Source organism: Henckelia pumila, chromosome 1, assembly GCF_033568475.1.
Source record: "Henckelia pumila isolate YLH828 chromosome 1, ASM3356847v2, whole genome shotgun sequence".
NCBI lineage: Eukaryota > Viridiplantae > Streptophyta > Magnoliopsida > Lamiales > Gesneriaceae > Henckelia > Henckelia pumila.
In genome coordinates, this window is record NC_133120.1 from 159,485,904 (window position 1) to 159,498,750 (window position 12,847).

A 12,847-nucleotide genomic window follows, 5' to 3' on the forward strand; every position below is an offset into this window, starting at 1 on the left:
CAATAACAAGAACGGAGGAAAGCACATACCTGTGGAATGACCGTCAGTAGTCATAGTCTATCATCATTCCGGGTGCAGGTGCGTTGGTAGTCGATATTTCTCACAAATTCTAAGACCTAGAGTAGAAATTTCACTGTTAGCGCTTGAACAAAACATGCTCACAAAAAAATTAAATAAATAAATAAAATTAACTACTTAAAAGTACTTAAACAAAATAAAATAAAATAAAACTTGGGTTGCCTCCCAAAAAGCGCTTAGTTTATAGTCCATAGCCCGACTATATTCTACTTGTAGCCCGTTGCCACTCTTTTGGAGGTTTTGCCCTTCTCTTTCACCCTCCAAACATATTCAATGATCCTCTTGATCTTTGATTTCTTTTTCTTCTTTTTCTTTAGCACCAATGGTTCCTTCTCCCTTCGTAATTCTACTGCACTAGCAACTTTGCTGCAATTTTCCTTCTTTGATTGTTCAATCATGAACACCTTCTCCGCGGATGGATTTTTAGCCTTCTTGAATACTGTAAAAATCACTTTCTCACCTTCAACTCCCATCGACAGCTCGCTTTTCTTGACATCTATCTTGGCATCAGCAGTAGCCAAGAATAATCTCCCCAAAATCAACGACATATTTTCATCTTCTTCCATATCTACCACCAAAAATCCGCACGAAAAATAAATTTATCTATTTTTGCTAGAACATCCTCGATTCCATGCGGATATTTGATAGATCTATTGGCTAGCTGTAATGCGATTGTATTGGGCTTCACCTCGCCAAGTCCTAAGCTCCAAAAAACAGACAAAGGCATCAAGTTAATGCTAGCTCCTAAATCACAAAGTGCTTTATTAAAATTAGAACAACCAATAGTGCAAGGAATCGTAAAACTCCCTGGATCCTTTAGTTTTCGTGGTAGCTTATTTTGAAGGATAGCACTGCACTCTTCAGTCAGATTCACCGTCTCAAACTCCTCCCACTTATGCTTCTTAGACATCACCTCCTTCAAGAATTTGGCATAGTTCAGCATTTGCAATAAAGCATTGGTGAATGGAACGTTTATATGAATTTTCTTGAAGATATCAAGAAACTTTGAAAATTTCTCATCCAATATTTTTTTTCTTTAACCGCTGCGGATACGATAAAACAACTTTTGGCACAGGCGTTTTCTCAGACACAACCTCAGACATACTAGAAACTTTTCTGACAGATTTTTCTAATTCAATCTCAATCTCTTCAACTTCATCATCATCCACTACCTTTGGGTCATCGACCAAAATTCATTACCACTTCTCAGAGTGATGGATTTGCACTGCTCTATTGGGTTCACCTCAGTGTTGCTAGGAAAAGATCCTCTTTGATGATTCGTCAATGCATTCGCAAGTTGACCAATTTGTATTTCAAGATTTTTCATAGAAGCACCTACGTTGTTCAAGTGTGTCTCCATATTATCAAGCCTATTCTCAGTCCTCTTAAATCGTTTTGTTGACTCAGATATAAAAGTACCAACCAAATCCTCCAAAGATGGTCTAACCTCACCCTTTTTATTATTGAACCCCGGTGAAGGATTCAACACATTATTATTATTTGCATATGAAAAATTCTCATGATTGCGCAAACTAGGATGATATTGATTTGTTACATGATTACCTCGATAGTCTGTAAAATTGTGGTTGTTCACATACTGAGCTTTCTCCACACATTCAAATCCACCAATAGGATAAGCTGCAGTTGTCAATGATGCCAAATCAGTTGAAACTTGATTTCCCTTGCTCATCGCAGCCAACTGTGTAGAAATAGAGGCCATTTGAGCAGTCAAGTCCGTGAATGCATCTACTTCATGAATTCCAGCAGGTTTTTTTATCATAGATCTCTCACTCAGCCAATGGTAGCTATTAATCGTCATCTGCTCAAGCATCTCATAAGCATCCACAGGAAATTTAGAAAATATTGATCCTCCAGTAGCAGCATCCACAGAAATCCGAGTTGGCCCATTCAAACCATTGTAAAATAATTTTATCTGCTCCCAATCTGCAAAATTATGGTTTGGACACTTCTGTAGTAATTATTTGTAGCGCTCCCAAGCTTCATAAAGCTGCTCAAACTCTTGCTTTCTGAATTTAGTGATCTCAATTTTAAGTTGGGCAAATTTGGCAGGCGGAAAATACTTGGACAGAAATTTAGAAGCCATGTCAACCTACGTTGTGATAATCCCAAAAGGTAATGAATGCAACCAACTGCGAGCATCGTCCCTAAGAGAGAACAAGAACAATCCTAGTCTGATGGTGTCCTCAGTAACACCATGAATTTTCACCGTGTTAGAAATCTCCAGAAAAGTTCGTAGATGCAAATTTGGATCTTCAATAGCTGCCCCCCTAAACTGGTTCTGCTGCACCATATTAATCAATGTCGGCTTCAACTCAAAATTATTAGCAGTGATATTTTGTCGAGAAATTCCAGAATAATGATTGTTGATCACCGGTATAAAGTGATCTCTGATTGGCACTGGACCAGTATTTTCTCCTCTTTCTCTTTCTTAAGCCATTAGTTTCAACTCTTCTATTGTATCTTTTCTCAAGTCCCTAGCAGTTTTCTCGATTTTCCAGATCAAAGAGCAGTGAGTCGTAACTTTGGATTTTTCGCATAAACAAGAGAGAAAAAATTAAAATTAGAACCAATAAAATAAAATAAAATTAGAACCAACACAATAAAATAAAATGCTCTAAATCAAAATTAAGACTAATTAGCGCAATTTAATATAAATCAAATAAAATTCATTCCCCGGCAACGGCGCCAAAAACTTGTTGCGTATTTTTCGTTCTCAAGCGCACGATGTCAAGTTATAATATAGGAATTAAGTTCAAGTCGATCCCACATAGAATGAATAAAATGATATTATATTAAATATTTACAACTAATAAAATCTTAATCCTATGTAGAGCTACGATGATGATTTGAGTTTAAAAACTAAAATTTGCAAAAAAAAAATTATAAATAACCACGAGTTCACGAGATAAAAGTTCAATAAGAGATGAATGTTAGAGGTTCGACTTCACTTGATTTTCCACCAAAATTTATTTTTAATGATTGTTTAATAATAAACTCTTCTAGTTTATTAGCCAAGAATATCTATTATTTTTTACTACCTCTCTCGAGTGTCAAGCAGAAATTCGCATTCAATAGAAAACTCAACATGTCTATCTAAGTTCAACTATTAAATCCGGTAAATGGCACAACAAATCTTACCAAGGCTTCAATGGAGTTATAGGCCTCTCGAACTCTATAAACAGCAATGATGTATTTTCCTATGGTCCAATTCAAAATCGCCTTTCTCGAGTGCAAGATTTTAAATAAATATAACGATTCAACTAGTGATCAGTTAATTGAACGCAATCAATTCAGGAAAACACAAATAAACCGAATGAAAAATTTTAATATGTCAATCAAAATATCAAAAACATAGTTTCAAGTCAAGCTACGTCGTCCCTCTAGACAAAGGAATTGTTGGAACACGGTCGTTTTCCGGATCGAAAAAGAAAGTGATACCCGGTGCAGCGGAAGTTTTAAAATTTTATATGGAACGATTCCATATGGGTATCAAATTCCTACGATTAAAATTGATAATATAAAATTTAAACAATATAAATTTTACCTTAAACTCTCGAAGCGAGATTATGGACACCAACAGATTAAACTGCTCTTGTTGTATATCCCAGGAACTGATGAACGAACAATTCTTCAATCAGGTCCACGAACAGAAATTTAATCCCTCTGATAGACTGCACTAGAAAGTCTATCAGAAGTTTCTACGAAGAGATAGAACAGATATGATCTGTTAAATCAGTCTGCAAATTCAAAAATTCACAGACTGAATTTTCGAACACAGTAGGGGAGGGGGGCGGCCGAATTCTCTAGAGAGAGTGTTCTAGGGTTTTCGAAAATTATGACCTATGTTGTCTAATTTCTGTACTGCAATAATTTATTTATAATGTGGGCTGCTAACAGCTTAGGGCCCATTAGTCATAAGTTCAAGCCTGACAAGCAAAGCCCGCATGTTCAGAAATTAATATAAAATTCATCGTGACTCAGATTGATAAACCAATTTCACCAATGTGCACAGAAACCATTTCTGCATCTTTCAAAGTCAAGATAAATTTTCTGAATTCGAATTCAGTGGTTTCCAAAAATGTCCATCACTATGTCATTTTAGGAAATCTTACTCCCTCTACTTTTAAATAAGAAGTCCCACTTCTTTATTCACTAAATTTAACTCTTTAAATTTAATTATCTCAACGGGGATTAGAAATTCATTACTTGTGTGACCCTCAATGGTTCAGGGATACAGCTAGCCGAGGGCTCACAACTCCTTGTGACTCGGAACAACAATTTCCGACTTGCCCATCGAATCATGGTAAGAGCGCCTAGCAACATCGCCCCATGATTCCCTAGGTATCACTGATAGTGCCTGCAAGAACCAATAGATTTTGGTTAGCGTACAGTACAGTCCCTTCATCCATATATCCCGATCGAATCAACAACCATTGGTAAATCGAGAGTCATTCGAGATTCGATAACTATGCAATACATCTTGAAGATCAAATAGTGACATCGCATGTGCTACTAGGAAACCAAGTAACCTAAAACACATCATGTACTCTGGCCAGAGATTCGTCACACTAATATCTCCTCAGATTGCATAGGATATCCACACTCGCAAGTATGTGGTGAATCCTTGACAACAAAGCATCGACTCCTATATGTGTCGTAACTGTACCCAATCCCGACACCTGATGACCCCAATAGAGTCGGTAAACGAGTCAAAGTATAGTACTAGCATATAGAGTCTCAATGATGTTTCAAGTAGTAAGGACTAATGGTGTACAACCAAAACCGCGGACTTTATCCACTCGATAAGTGATAACCACTTGGAAAGTCCGGATAGGGTAGTTCAATCATTCATCATATGAATATCCATTTGCATGCTTTGAACATCTCTATGTTCCATACCAATGAAACATGGTACTCGGCATCGCAAACGCTAGTCTCAATCTCGAGCGATCCTTATCCTTATTAACGGACGGCTCAATCGACTAGGAACTGTTTAGAATATACAATGACTTTAAGATGTATTTCATGATAGCCATCCCCATGTGCTACCACATCTTACATACACTATAGTATATTCAAGGTCTTCATCTAAACATCTTATAGTGTGTCATAACATAATAATATGATAAAAGATAAAGTAAATGTCATTATAAAAGTGTAAATTATATTAAACAAAAGATTGTTTATACATAGAGTCATAAAAGCCCTTAGCCACAAGTTGGCTCACCGGGCACCCACTCTTTCAGGAATTAGTTCATAACGGAAATAAAAATCAAACAAAGCATGTTCTTGAACATCATTCAAAATTTAGGAGAAAGAATGAAATAAAAACGAAGGTAGAAGATGCTTCTCCGTCTCCGGTAGTCGCTTCGTCCGTCTTCGTGCCAAGACTGCTTTTTCTCCCTTCTCCTTGGTCTCTAGCCATCTCTAGCCTTCCAAAACTTTGCAAAACCTCTATTCTCCCAAAAACAAAAAATCCAAGAAATCTCCTTACAAATCCCACTAAAAAGTTTCAATACTTTCGGTACAGTGCAGCGCTGGAGCGCTGCTTCTTTGGCGCTGGGGCGCTTAAGTTTCGTAATTATTTTTTTCAATGAAGGACGTCTAGCGCTGAAGCAATTAAAAACAAGCGCTGGGGCACCTGGACAACAAAATTACGGGGGCTGGAGCACCAGAAAAAGGCGCTGGGGCGCTACCTTGTTCTTTTATTTCATCATCTGCGTAGCATTGTTGTAAAAATCATAAAGCGAGTTCTAGCTGTTGGATCGAGCTGAAATTTTGACAGCAGCTTTAAAAAATCCTAAAATTCAATTTTGAATAGTGGAGATTGGATTTGGATGTCTTTAGCAGCTCCAGTAATTTTGTAAACTTGCAACTCCGTAATTACTTTTTCCATCTCTTCTCGGTACTTTTCCTCCAATCCTTGCATCTCACAAAAACAATAACAAATACACATAAAATCCCCTCGATATTTCACAAAAGCCAAGTCAAATAATATGCAAATTAAGTGAATAAAATGCACTTATCAGCAATCCAAAGAAATAAGTTAATTCACCAACCATGCTCATCTCAAATGTAGAAGACATTCACTTCACAAAATCATCAACAAGTTTATCATTTGAAGCATAAAAGATTATATCATCTACATAAATTTGGCAAATTAAGATATTACCTTGATTTTTTTTCACAAAAAAAGTCTTATCTACTTCACCTTTATTGAAACCAATATTGAGAAAGTATTCGGTCAATCTTCCATACCATGCACGTGGTTCTTGCTTCAATCCATACAATGCCTTTTTCAACTTATACACATAATCAAGATTATTAGGATCTTCAAAACCCTTAGGTTATTTCACATAAACTTTTTCATTCAAGATCCCATTTAAAAAGGCACTTTTTACATCCATTTGAAAAATTTTCATTCCCATATAACATGAAATAGCAAGCAAAAGCTGGACTGACTCAATGCGGGCTACAGGAGCAAAGGTTTCATCAAAATCCACCCCCTCAACCTGTGTATACCCTTGAGCTACCAACCTAGCTTTATTTCTAATGATTTTTTTCCAACTCATCAGTTTTATTTTTAAAAATCCATTTAGTTTCTATAACATTACCATGAGCAGGACATGGTACCAAGTACCAAACATCATTCCTAACAAATTGTTCTAATTATTCATGCATAGAATTGAACCAAAATTCATCTTTTAAAGTTTCTTCAACCTTTTTGGGTTCAATGTTTGACAAAAAACAAGAAAATATTACCTGAGAATACGTAGAACTCATGCACATCAGACCTGCCATCTTTCGGTAATCTACCTTCTCTTTCCTTTGAGTTTGCAAGTGTCCATGCGCGTCTCCAATAACTTGTGAGGTTGGATGGTTCTTTTGAATTTTCCTTGGAATATTCTTACCAATTTCATTTATCTCATTTTCCTCATCGTCATTCTCATCAGTAAGCTGTTCAACTTTTGTTTCTGAAATTTCTGCAGAAGGTGTTGACGGAGGTGTTGTAACACCTTGGACAACATCTGAATTTCCCGAATTATCAAGCAGATCATCAACTTCATCCTCAGTTGTTTTATTCTTTAGATCTGCAAAGTAATAAAAAACAACATTAATAGATTCAAGAATAGTCCTATTTCTCAAGTTAAACATCCTATAGGCTCGGCTATTTGATGAATATCCCAAAAACACACATTTATCACGTTTTTGCATCGAACTTAGCAAGATGATCTCTGTCATTCAAAACGTAACATACACATCCAAAAACATGAAAATATTTAAGGTTTGGCCTCCTTCCCTGAGAATTTCATAGGATGTCATAGTAGTACCATTTCTCAAATATACTCTATTTGAAATATGGCATGCAGTATTCAAGGCTTCAGCCCAAAAACGTTTTGAAATATTCTTTGAACTTAACATCACTCTTGCCATCTCTTGTAAAGTTTTATTTTTCCTTTCAGCAATTCCATTTTGTTGTGGGGTTTTAGGAGCAGAAAATTCATGAGAAATACCACGTTTATCACAAAAACTTGCAAAAAAAGAGTTTTCAAATTCCTTACCATGATCAGTGCGAATTCTGATTACCTTCAGATTATGTAGATTGACAATCTTATTAAGCAATTTTTTGAAGGCATCAAATGTGTCTGATTTTTCTCTAAAAAAATTTACGTAAGTGTATCGTGAAATATCAACAACACAAACAAAAGAATATTTCTTACCACCAAAGCTTTCAACATCCATTGGACCCATTAAGTCCATATGTATAAGCTCAAAGCAACGTGTTGTAACAGATGTTGGTAACACCTCGTGTGACACCCTAGTCTTCTTCCCTTTTTGACAAGATTCACACACAAATGGAACACAAGATTTCAAGTTAGGCATACCTCTAACAGCATCTAACTTACTCAAGTTCTTTAGTGTCTTGAAATTTGAATGACCCAATTTTTGATGTCATAGGTCAAATTCTGTCACTTTTGTGTGCCTACAAGTCATCTCTTCTCCAAGTTGATAGCAGTTGTCAGATGATCTAGTACCTGTCATGATACACAAATTTGAACTATCAAAAACTTTGCATGCATTCTTATCAAATTGAACATGTAAATTTTCATCACAAAGTTGGCTTATGCTTTTTAGATTTGTGTTTAATCCTTCAACATGGAGCACATTGTGAAGCTTAGGCAAACCGGCAACATTCAATGTTCCTTTTCCAACATAGTTTCCCTTTGAACCTCCTCCATAGGTTACTTTTCCATTTTTTTGTTCAACATAATCAGTGAGAAACTTCTTGGAACCTGTCATATAGCGTGAGCTACCGCTATCAAAGTACCAAGAACCTAAAACATTAGTTCTTAAAGCAGATAAATCATATAACAGTGAATATCAGCTTTTGGTACCCAAACCTTTCTCAAAATAGATCTGTTTCTGGAGATGTTGTGTGAGGGTGTTGGCAACACCTTCGATGCAGATCTCTGTCTGTAGTCTTCCTGCATCTTAAAACAGTATGGTTTGATATGACAAGGTTTATGACAGTAGTGACAAATATACTTACCTTTCCTTCTAGGTTTTAATGGTGCAGTAGGTTGTGGCTTTGGTTTTGGAGGATCAACTGGTGTGGTTTTTTTGGTTAAGCTTTCAATACAACTGCTTTTCTTAACAAACACGGGGCCTTTCGAACATTCACCAACTTCAAATTTATTGTTTTCAAAATCTAAACCAGTCATACCATCTCTTTCCATCATGAGTAATGAATCAAGCTTGGTAGTGCATGAATTAAACTTGGCCAAAGTAGCTTTTGATTTTCCGAGTTCTTCATTTAATTGGCATACTTCCAGATCTTTCTTGATTAACACAACTTCAAGTCTTGACAAATAGCCTTCAAATCAGTGTTTTCTTTTGAAAGAATAGTATTCAACTTATTCCTTTCAATCCATTCAGCATAAAGTTCTTCATACATCATCTGAGCTTCTTCCATAGACAATGTTCCATCACCTGCATCAGAAATACAAACTTTATCAGTAATAGATGAATTAAAACAAACTGACCTTAGGGAGATATTGCGGCCAGGTGTGGAAACACTTGCGGCAACACCTAAAGGATTGACTTGAAAACACTTCTTGCTTTCCAGTTAGGCAGATAATGCAGTATGACTTTCTACATCTTTCTGTTCTTCATCTTCTTCAGACTCTTCATCACTCAAGAACGTGTTCATTCCTTTCCTAAGCGTTTTAGCACACTCGTTGACATAATGTCCAAAACCTTGACATGCATGACACTGCACCATGTCTAACTTCTTTGAAGCAGGATTCTTCTTCCCTTCCAATATCAGTCTAGGCTTCGGAGGATCAGTGATCTTCCTTGGTGACTGTTTTGGTCCGGTGATTCTCAAAGGCTTGTTAGAGAACATTGGAGCCTTGAGTTTTTGGTCGATTTCTTGACCTTCTTTATCCTTCTTAGATATTCATTGAATTTCTTGGTCATCAGTGAAATCGTATCCTCTTCAAGATCATATTGAAGAACATTTTGACGAAATTGAGCATATTCTTTATATGATTCGTCAGAAGTTTGCAAGGCAATTGACTTTCCTTTATCCTTATTCTGTGCAATGTTGTTCATCTCAAATACTTCAAGAATGCTCATCAATTCTATCAACTTCATCTTCGAGGTATCCTTGACTTCCTCAAGAGCCCAAATATTTCCATTGAATCTCTCGGGTAGTGATCTAATCAATTTGTTCACAAGTCTTTCATTGGCAATCAGCTCTCCAAGATTGAATGCTTCAGTGACCAACTCTCAAAGTCTTTGATCATATTCATAAATAGATTCATCTTCACTCATACAAAAATTTTCAAACTTAGATTTAAGTAGCCTCATTCTTGTTCTTTTGACACTCTCGGATCCTTCACAATGCTCTTGTAGGGTATCCCATGCATCCTTTGCAGTAACACAATCAGCAATAAGGCTGAACATCCTCATGTCCATGCTGGAAAAGATGGCATTGATAGCTTTAGCATTAAAGCCTGAAATTTGTGTCTCCTCGGTTGTCCATGCAGTTTCCGGATTTAAGATATATTCAACTTCTTTGTCCATTGCCTTAGGTGTACTCCAACCAGTAAGAACACTCTGTCTTGCACGTTCATTCATAACTTTTATAGTAAAGTGCATCCTTGTTTTTCACAAAGCATAATTAGTTCCATCAAGAAATAGAGGCTTAAAAAACGAATTGGTTGTAGTAGATGAGTCCATATTATTCCTTGTAATAAAATAAACAAATCAGGATCAGTTCTTAGTGTATCAAGAATATGTCTCTGATGCCACTTGTAAGGGAATGGGGGTTGCACATAAACAGTTTTAGGTGTTGTCACATAGTGTTGTCAACACCTTCAATAACACCTTGAGTAATATGCAGAGGAAAATAATTAAAACGTGAATAAAATAAACAAGCAACCAAATAAATAGACTCGGTTTTTTAAGCAAGTGTATAAAATACTCTTGCAACTCCTCAGGACAAAACTTTCACTAGAAAATAATTCAAGGAGTTTTACAAACCCTAAAACTAGTGATTATTTAAAAAAAAAATTCTCATAACAAGTGAGAAAATAAACCATAAAACAACTCCTAAAAATTCTATGCAAGATAGAATAAAGAAAACAAAGCAAGGAGTTGAAATTCTCGATGCCAAAACTCGTTGAGACGAAACACTCTTTGATCTTTGATCTTCAAGTGTTATTCAAAGCATCAAGTGATCATGACCAATATGAGCTTCAGAAAATCTTCAGAATACACGTGCATAAGCTCTTTGACAAATTCTCAATCGGTCGATCTCTTTTCTTTGTGCACGTTCATCTCCTTAAACAAGGAAGAATTCTTCTTCAAATTGTTTCCTTGTATGACTAGGATTCTTCAAGATTTGATCATATCAAATCTAAAAAAATAAGAAAGAGATAAGTTAGACATTAGATAAATAAATATTATAATCAAGTATAATAATCTCTCAAATCTACTTAACTAAGGAAATAAATAACTTATCTAAAAGTTACTTCATGTCCAAGAAAGACAAAAGACTTTAAATAAAATCTTTTTTAGACTTAAGAAATTTTAGGAATAAAATATTCCTTTCAATGTTAACAACTTGTAGGAACATCGGTACCATGAAAGTGGTTGTGTGCACTAGCGGTGAAGCCAAATCCGTTGAACTGAAGCACGTTGACTAATGTTATTTGATACGCAGATTGAATGATGATATTCCTAAGCATGAACCCATTAATAATCTACCAATTCTCTTCTTCTCCTGGTGGTTTCTGCAGCTGAGTAAACGAGGGCGGTGGCTGCCTTCTGATAGTTTGATCAGCGATTAAACCCATTCCTGTATCCACCCACATATCTTGAACCAATTCGTATGCCAGGGTTGAGTTCACTTCTGATTTCTTTTGTTGCCCAACTACGCTAATTAAGGTAATCAATATACTGGAGATCATGATAGTGAGTTGGAACTGAATAAATGCAGCATTTTTCAGCAACAGACATTTAGCCTAGATCACGATATCTGAAGCCCTCGCCGTTTCATCTCCTTGCATACCCAAGGAGATCGATACATTTTCTTCTGATTGTGCTGTAACTTGTTCATCCTCCACTGTACCGTCGTCTGGTCCAGAAATATAAACCACTTCTTTTGAACTTTCTGTGTCTTCATTACTCTCATTACTTTCTTCTTAAGACCGGATTATATCTTGTTCCCCAGCCAGTGCTCCTTGTGCCAATATTACATCATCTAAGATTTCATTCATCTCTGTCTCCCCAAGTTTAGTAGAATCGGCTCCATTGTCAAGATCCTCCTTTTGGCTACCCTGTTCGACTTCTTGGGATTCTTCATATGATTCCACCGAACCAAGATTCTTTTGTTGGCTTGCTAATTTTGTACAATTTATTTCCCCAGGTTCAGTATCTGAGCCTCCGGCCACTCCACTATCAAGCTTCTCGTCACGGAATATATTTAAATCCATTCTATTATTCCAACATTTCTGGACAACATCTTGCACTGTCTCATCCTGATCATTAACCTCCATCAAAACCACAAATCCTAACAGAGAACAGCAGCCTTCTTCCTCCTCCAAATAAGAACCTTCTTTCTACTCTTGGCCGGGAACCTTTCTATATGCCACAGCAATGACTTGGATCCTGCTATCAGAGCACATGCTTTGAAGTTTCTGCTCGAGTGAACTTCTTGTATCTTCGTCTAAAGGACGTAGGATTCCAACATTGTCATAATTGATCGAACATGTTTCAAGGGTAACTTCAGCAGGTCCTCTTCTGTGCTCAAGAAAAGAATCATCCTTCTTCACCAGAATCACTCGACATTCATTCTCCAAGGTTTCAACTTTGATAATTGCACAGTCATTTATCAGCTTCTCCCAATCCATGTTTGATTCAATAACTGCTTGAGATAGAAATGCTCTTTCTCTGGTACTACCTAAGAACTTAAGTTTACACTTTCTTTGTGCATGGTTCAAAATTCCTGTCGTGTTTAAACCAATCCCTTGCTCAATCTGTCACGCCCCGCATCCGGGGTCGGGTGACATCGCAGTTTCTTTCAAATAAAATTTAAAAACAAGCAGGCTCTTAGTACAGAATTTAGCTAAAACCAATCTATTTCATAGATAAAATCCATAATAAATATTCTATACAACTCAAAATTGCCAAATAATGAATAAACTTTGTGGAATCGTCTTAAAAAATTATCTTACTCAGC